This window comes from Ranitomeya imitator, chromosome 6, assembly GCF_032444005.1.
Source record: "Ranitomeya imitator isolate aRanImi1 chromosome 6, aRanImi1.pri, whole genome shotgun sequence".
NCBI classification, from domain to species: Eukaryota; Metazoa; Chordata; class Amphibia; order Anura; family Dendrobatidae; genus Ranitomeya; species Ranitomeya imitator.
This window is the reverse complement of record NC_091287.1, coordinates 499,619,324-499,627,469: the sequence shown is the minus strand read 5'-3', so window position 1 is coordinate 499,627,469 and position 8,146 is coordinate 499,619,324. Positions and strand designations below refer to the sequence as shown.

At 40.0% G+C, this 8,146-nt stretch overlaps 1 long non-coding RNA gene across 1 annotated transcript; it reads left to right on the top strand.

The window, feature by feature from the left end:
- The first annotated feature begins 334 nt into the window (after positions 1–334).
- On the top strand, positions 335–7,443 carry LOC138641496 (uncharacterized). The gene is made up of 3 exons (XR_011313877.1): positions 335–1,934; positions 2,908–3,083; positions 6,333–7,443. It is a non-coding gene; the product is annotated as an uncharacterized lncRNA (long non-coding RNA).
- Positions 7,444–8,146: the final 703 nt, after the last annotated feature.

Genomic DNA, 8,146 nt, shown 5'->3' with positions numbered 1-8,146 from the left:
GTAGCCACTATGTGGCCAAAATAAAGAACTTTTTTGGTGCGAATAACCCACGACAGGGTTGTTATCCGTGTGGGACATGTGTCGCGTGTCCTAACAGCTTGAGGTGTGGGACCTTTAAAACATCTGATGGGAGCAGGGAATTTAAGATTCGTGAGTTTATTTCATGTAATTCCACTTTTGTGGTATATTACGCAACATGTCCCTGCTCCCTTGTTTATATTGGCCTCACATCAAGAGAATTAAAGGTTAGGACGCCCAAACACGTGCGAGATATTATAGCTTCCAAGGAAGTGCCAGACATATCTTGTCTCAAAACTTTGCCGAGGCATTTTCGGACATATCACGGATCCGACCCCAGTGGCCTAAAGGTGAGGGGCATAGATAGGGTTCATGGAGGTATCAGGGGTGGCAATATGGTCAAGATCCTGGCACAATGTGAGTGCAAGTGGATCGTCACCCTTAATACCGTTGCCCCTAAAGAACTCAATGAAAAGTTGAGCTTTTCTCCTTTTTTATGACTTGTCCCTTTGTAATATTTCTTGGCATTTCCTTGATATGTTCCACCTTTTTCATCTCGTCTGTGTTGCTAATCTAATTTGAGAGTGATATAAGGGGTGGTTTTCCTCTCTCTATTGTTATCCCCTATTTCCCACAAAAAAAATTTTTAATAATTATTTTTTATGTTTATTGTCTTTTTGTGTTTTTTTGTTCTAGTTTTTAATCTATTTCACTGACTAGGAGTTCAGGGGTCGTATGAAACATGGTGGACTCATCCTTATTCACATGGATTACAGAATAATGAAGATTTCTTCTTTCGTCGTACTGTAGTTATCATGCACTGTTAGCACTTTAATAGGTTTATGTGGGGTATTTATTAATTGATTGGAGCATGTATTAACTTACTATGATATTTTAGGAGTTAATTTAATTTAATTTTTGTTATATACTTTACCGCTCTTCAGCGAATTATTTCTGTCACTTTAATGGGTCATCCTCTTTATGGGCATGCTGATTCACGGTAGTATTTTCTGTTTTAATATTGTTTCTCGAAACATGGCTGCGCTCTTGGTCTTCTTCAAAATGGTGGCCGGTGGAGCGCATGCACGTTTGTCGGTTCCAATGCCTGCCCCCTCTAGTGGCTATCTATGAGAGCGGCGCGCCCATACAAGATGACGTCACAAGGCGGGTTTCCGCCTATATGGGCACTCTGTTATGACGGCCACAGTGGGGACGTGCGTGGGCTGCAGGTGCGCATGCGCCATTTACCGGCCGTATTTCCGGCAATATTGATATATATAAACACTAGATGGCCATTATATCAACCCCTGTTGAAAAAGCTCACCGCGAAACGTGCGTCCGGGGCAGTCGGGTGAAGTGTGGTTGGATTTCCCTTTGATTCATGGGTAAGCATGCACAATTGAAAGCGCGGTTATGCGCTTGATGGTTATTTTTGGGAACAGTTTGATATGCTATTGATGCTCTGTTAAGCTCTTTGTTGTTTCCTGTACCTATTGATATAGATATATATATTGTACATTTTTTAGGGATGTATTCCTGGTAAAGCACATGTAACCTGACGTACTGTCAAGTTTTCATTGTTCTACTCTCCTGTTTGCTATATACTGCATACAGCAGATATATATATATGTTGTTGGTATTTACTTTTATTTGAACAATAAATTTTGTATTTGTTTTTTAAGTATGTTGTTTGGGACTGCTTTATTCCGTTTCTTTCTGTTCCAGTAGAATGGTATATAGTAACTTCTCCAGAGTTGAGTCAAGTACAGCAAGTGTATTAGTGACAGCGAGAGAGCAGCAAGAGGTCGAAAGACTGATGCCTTCATAAGCCCGGTTCAAGTGTGTCCTCTCACAACAACATGTAAACTAAAAAATGACATGGCTGCCAGAGGAAGAAATGACTTGACCCCTGAACCGTAAGTGGATGACATGCCCACAAGAATAAATTAATAACAAACTGCCATACGGGAAAAGGCCATTGGGTGGCAGCAGAGTAGAAATGTAGGAACATACACAGCATGAAAATACACATTAAACTTGAAGAGCATAACTTACACGGAACTGCACAGCGCTTTACATGTGAATGGGGCAAATATAGACAAGTACAATAAACATGAGTAAAACAAGGCATACACAAGTACAAGAGAAAGGACCCTGCCCACGAGGGCTCAGTCTACAGTACAGGGGATGGATACTATGAAAATTCCAGCTCATGAAGGATTTTTGAGGTACCCCTCTTATTCTTGCGTACCATACTCACAATTAAAATTCCATGGCAGATTGCAAGATGCTGGATTAGCCAACAATCTGAATTTACATTTTACTGAGGAGAGGATGGTGTGCACTCAGATCATGGGGAGCGAGGTGCTGGTGAAATGGACTGTGTAGCCCAAATAATTATTACTCATGGGGTTGCTATGGAAACAAAGGGACAATACTAGACTTCATAGAACAGCATTTGGCAAAAGAGACAAATAATACTCAATGCTAGATAAATCGATAAAAATTATCATAGATACCAATAAATATATATAAAAAAGGTTGCGCATAACTAAGCATCCAGAAGTGGTTGTAGACTACTTAGTAGATACGAGGAAGCCTTGCAAAGGACAAAAAAAATATTAAAAGTAAGAAACAAAGATCAATAAGCATAGGTAATGCCAACATAAGAGGAAAAGGACAGACCCCTTAATAGATTTCCAGGCACTGTGATGGATGATGAAAATAGCAGTGTTATATACAATATGTGGAACATAAAACGGATGCAAATAAACGTACCCCTGGTCTCAACTCACGGAATGATTCCTTGAAGGTGATTAATCTGTCCAATCATGTATTTAGTAGTGAGGAGATTTTTGTGTTATCTAAAGGTCTAACCTTCTCTCCTAGCACAAGATGTGACAAATTTACAGTCATAAAGGACTTGCATGTGTTTGGACGATCACTTCTTTTTAAAAAATGGTATCACAGTGAAGAAATTCAAAAACTATTCCCTTTACCATCTGAACAAGCAGCGTTGAGGACATTGGAGGAGTTGGCTATTGAGCATCAGGGTCCATTTTTGGGTAAGGTTCCTCCTTCCCTCCGCCCCAAATCCACAAAATTTCCCCCTCTATCTGCATGTCCAAACGTTGAGATTTTTGTTCAACTTGCCACTAACGATAAGATTGGAACAAAACAAAATCCTCTAAACTGCATGCTCGCAAACGCCAGAAGCCTGACAAACAAGATGGAAGAACTAGAAGCAGAAATATCTACAGGTAACTTTGACATAGTGGGAATAACCGAGACATGGTTAGATGAAAGCTATGACTGGGCAGTTAACTTACAGGGTTATAGTCTGTTTAGAAAGGATCGTAAAAATCGGAGAGGAGGAGGAGTTTGTCTCTATGTAAAGTCTTGTCTAAAGTCCACTTTAAGGGAGGATATTAGCGAAGGGAATGAGGATGTCGAGTCCATATGGGTTGAAATTCATGGAGGGAAAAATGGTAACAAAATTCTCATTGGGGTCTGTTACAAACCCCCAAATATAACAGAAACCATGGAAAGTCTACTTCTAAAGCAGATAGATGAAGCTGCAACCCATAATGAGGTCCTGGTTATGGGGGACTTTAACTACCCGGATATTAACTGGGAAACAGAAACCTGTGAAACCCATAAAGGCAACAGGTTTCTGCTAATAACCAAGAAAAATTATCTTTCACAATTGGTGCAGAATCCAACCAGAGGAGCAGCACTTTTAGACCTAATACTATCTAATAGACCTGACAGAATAACAAATCTGCAGGTGGTCGGGCATTTAGGAAATAGCGACCACAATATTGTGCAGTTTCACCTGTCTTTCACTAGGGGGACTTGTCAGGGAGTCACAAAAACATTGAACTTTAGGAAGGCAAAGTTTGAACAGCTTAGAGATGCCCTTAATCTGGTAGACTGGGACAATATCCTCAGAAATAAGAATACAGATAATAAATGGGAAATGTTTAAGAACATCCTAAATAGGCAGTGTAAGCGGTTTATACCTTGTGAGAATAAAAGGACTAGAAATAGGAAAAACCCAATGTGGCTAAACAAAGAAGTAAGACAGGCAATTAACAGTAAAAAGAAAGCATTTGCACTACTAAAGCAGGATGGCACCATTGAAGCTCTAAAAAACTATAGGGAGAAAAATACTTTATCTAAAAAACTAATTAAAGCTGCCAAAAAGGAAACAGAGAAGCACATTGCTAAGGAGAGTAAAACTAATCCCAAACTGTTCTTCAACTATATCAATAGTAAAAGAATAAAAACTGAAAATGTAGGCCCCTTAAAAAATAGTGAGGAAAGAATGGTTGTAGATGACGAGGAAAAAGCTAACATATTAAACACCTTCTTCTCCACGGTATTCACGGTGGAAAATGAAATGCTAGGTGAAATCCCAAGAAACAATGAAAACCCTATATTAAGGGTCACCAATCTAACCCAAGAAGAGGTGCGAAAACGGCTAAATAAGATTAAAATAGATAAATCTCCGGGTCCGGATGGCATACACCCACGAGTACTAAGAGAACTAAGTAATGTAATAGATAAACCATTATTTCTTATTTTTAGGGACTCTATAGCGACAGGGTCTGTTCCGCAGGACTGGCGCATAGCAAATGTGGTGCCAATATTCAAAAAGGGCTCTAAAAGTGAACCTGGAAATTATAGGCCAGTAAGTCTAACCTCTATTGTTGGTAAAATATTTGAAGGGTTTCTGAGGGATGTTATTCTGGATTATCTCAATGAGAATAACTGTTTAACTCCATATCAGCATGGGTTTATGAGAAATCGCTCCTGTCAAACCAATCTAATCAGTTTTTATGAAGAGGTAAGCTATAGGCTGGACCACGGTGAGTCATTGGACGTGGTATATCTCGATTTTTCCAAAGCGTTTGATACCGTGCCGCACAAGAGGTTGGTACACAAAATGAGAATGCTTGGTCTGGGGGAAAATGTGTGTAAATGGGTTAGTAACTGGCTTAGTGATAGAAAGCAGAGGGTGGTTATAAATGGTATAGTCTCTAACTGGGTCGCTGTGACCAGTGGGGTACCGCAGGGGTCAGTATTGGGACCTGTTCTCTTCAACATATTCATTAATGATCTGGTAGAAGGTTTACACAGTAAAATATCGATATTTGCAGATGATACAAAACTATGTAAAGCAGTTAATACAAGAGAAGATAGTATTCTGCTACAGATGGATCTGGATAAGTTGGAAACTTGGGCTGAAAGGTGGCAGATGAGGTTTAACAATGATAAATGTAAGGTTATACACATGGGAAGAGGGAATCAATATCACCATTACACACTGAACGGGAAACCACTGGGTAAATCTGACAGGGAGAAGGACTTGGGGATCCTAGTTAATGATAAACTTACCTGGAGCAGCCAGTGCCAGGCAGCAGCTGCCAAGGCAAACAGGATCATGGGGTGCATTAAAAGAGGTCTGGATACACATGATGAGAGCATTATACTGCCTCTGTACAAATCCCTAGTTAGACCGCACATGGAGTACTGTGTCCAGTTTTGGGCACCGGTGCTCAGGAAGGATATAATGGAACTAGAGAGAGTACAAAGGAGGGCAACAAAATTAATAAAGGGGATGGGAGAACTACAATACCCAGATAGATTAGCGAAATTAGGATTATTTAGTCTAGAAAAAAGACGACTGAGGGGCGATCTAATAACCATGTATAAGTATATAAGGGGACAATACAAATATCTCGCTGAGGATCTGTTTATACCAAGGAAGGTGACGGGCACAAGGGGGCATTCTTTGCGTCTGGAGGAGAGAAGGTTTTTCCACCAACATAGAAGAGGATTCTTTACTGTTAGGGCAGTGAGAATCTGGAATTGCTTGCCTGAGGAGGTGGTGATGGCGAACTCAGTCGAGGGGTTCAAGAGAGGCCTGGATGTCTTCCTGGAGCAGAACAATATTGTATCATACAATTATTAGGTTCTGTAGAAGGACGTAGATCTGGGTATTTATTATGATGGAATATAGGCTGAACTGGATGGACAAATGTCTTTTTTCGGCCTTACTAACTATGTTACTATGTTACTATGATCTTGATAATATTCCATCTTGTATTTATCACAATAATTTAACCACCTCTCAGCACCAGTGTATTAAACGCCTTAAAAACCTGAAGGACATTGTAATAAAACCGGCCGACAAAGGCGGAAATATTGTTGTCTGGCCTACCAAATTATACGAAGCTGAGGAGTACCGTTTGTTAAAAAATACGGCATGCTACAAAAAACTAACATTTAATCCCTTATCTTTATATAAGGATCAATTACAGAAAATTCTTTGGAATGCAGAAGAGAGGCATTTAATTACTACGGAAGTACGTGACATTCTAATGGTCAAGGATCCTCGAATATCAACATTATACCTTTTGCCTAAGGTTCATAAGAGTCTGCAGGTTCCCCCAGGTAGGCCCATCATATCAGAGAACCAAGCAACCAGGTAAGGTTGGTTACTACTTACAACTCCCAGTGGTGCAAGTTGTATGAGATTATGGATAAACATTGGCCTATACTTCTGGCTGATCCCATATTAAGGCAATATTTACCATCTAAACCGTCATTGACAGCCAGGAGATCCCCGAATTTGGGGGACATATTGGTTAGGAGTTACTATACACCTAAGGCCCCGCCTCCTATTTTTTGCACTTGTCAACAGAAACCACTACCATCTTGGGGATGTAAGCCCTGCGGAAAATGTGTGGCATGTCCGAACATTGTGTCCGCCAAAGACTTCACATCAACAGATGGTCGTGTTTTTAAAATAACACATACCATCACATGTGGCACAACAGCTGTAGTTTACTACGCGTTCTGTCCATGTAGTAAGATCTATATTGGTTTGACAACAAGAGCCCTTAAGGTCAGAGTAAGGGAACATGTTAGGGATATTTTGGCTGCCAAAGATGAAGATAATATGGAGTTTCTGAAAAGTGTACCAAGACACTTTAAGCAACATCATGCTTGTGATCCCACGGTTCTCAAAGTTAAGGGAATTGACTGCGTCCATTTGAATCTTCGGGGTGGTAATGTGGGGCGCTTGCTAGCTCAGAAGGAGGCCCGCTGGATTTGGGAACTACGTACAATATACCCACAAGGTCTCAATGAAATGATAAGCTACGCTCCCTTCCTCTGATTCACCTGTCATCGAATTTTTTAATGGCCTCGTCAGGGTTTTTTTTATTTTGGTTTTATTATCACTAACTGTGTTTTTTTCTTTTTTTAGTCTTATTAAATTCTGATATGATGTATCTTATTTGGCTGTCCCTATGGAGATCAACCTTCCTTCGTATACTGAAGAGGATTTTTCCTTGAATCTATGGATTTTTGCAACATGGAATCTACTATACATCACTGCACTTCGATATATTGTGATTAGATTGTGAGCCCTCGCGGGCAGGGTCCTCTCTCCTCCTGTACCAGTTGTGACTTGTATTTTTCAAGATTATTGTGCTTGTTTTATTATGTATACCCCTCCTCACATGTAAAGCGCCATGGAATAAATGGCGCTATAATAATAAATAATAATAATAATAATAATATAATTGCACCACTGACTTATCTATGTACTATTTTTTAGGGTACATTTTATATGGTATAATATTATATGTACTTTGTGTATACTCATTGATATATGTACTTTTTTAGCACTGTTTTAATAATATGTAGATCTGTATGTATTGTTTTTTTTGTCCTTTTTCTTATGATGTCCGTTGTCTTTTGTACTGTCTTTATAATATGGTGGTAATTCACTCACGGCAATGTTAACTTGTTATATTTTTACTTGTAATACTTTTCTGTAATCATAATGTGGCAGGTTAGCCTATATGGTGATTATTGCACCCTTAGCACTTACGGCACTTTATATATGTAGGTCCGTTGTTTTCATCCTATTTGCTCTATACTCCGCCTTCTGGCCAGTGCGCATGCCCGCTGTGTCCGGTTGTTTACATTCACTGACGGCGTCTCCATCGCAACCTTTTCTGTGCGGGCTGTCCGTACCCACGTTGTTGTGGGTGTTCCCAGCTTGCCTCTATGCGATGACGCACTCCGTGAGGACTTCTCTTCCGGTCCCAAC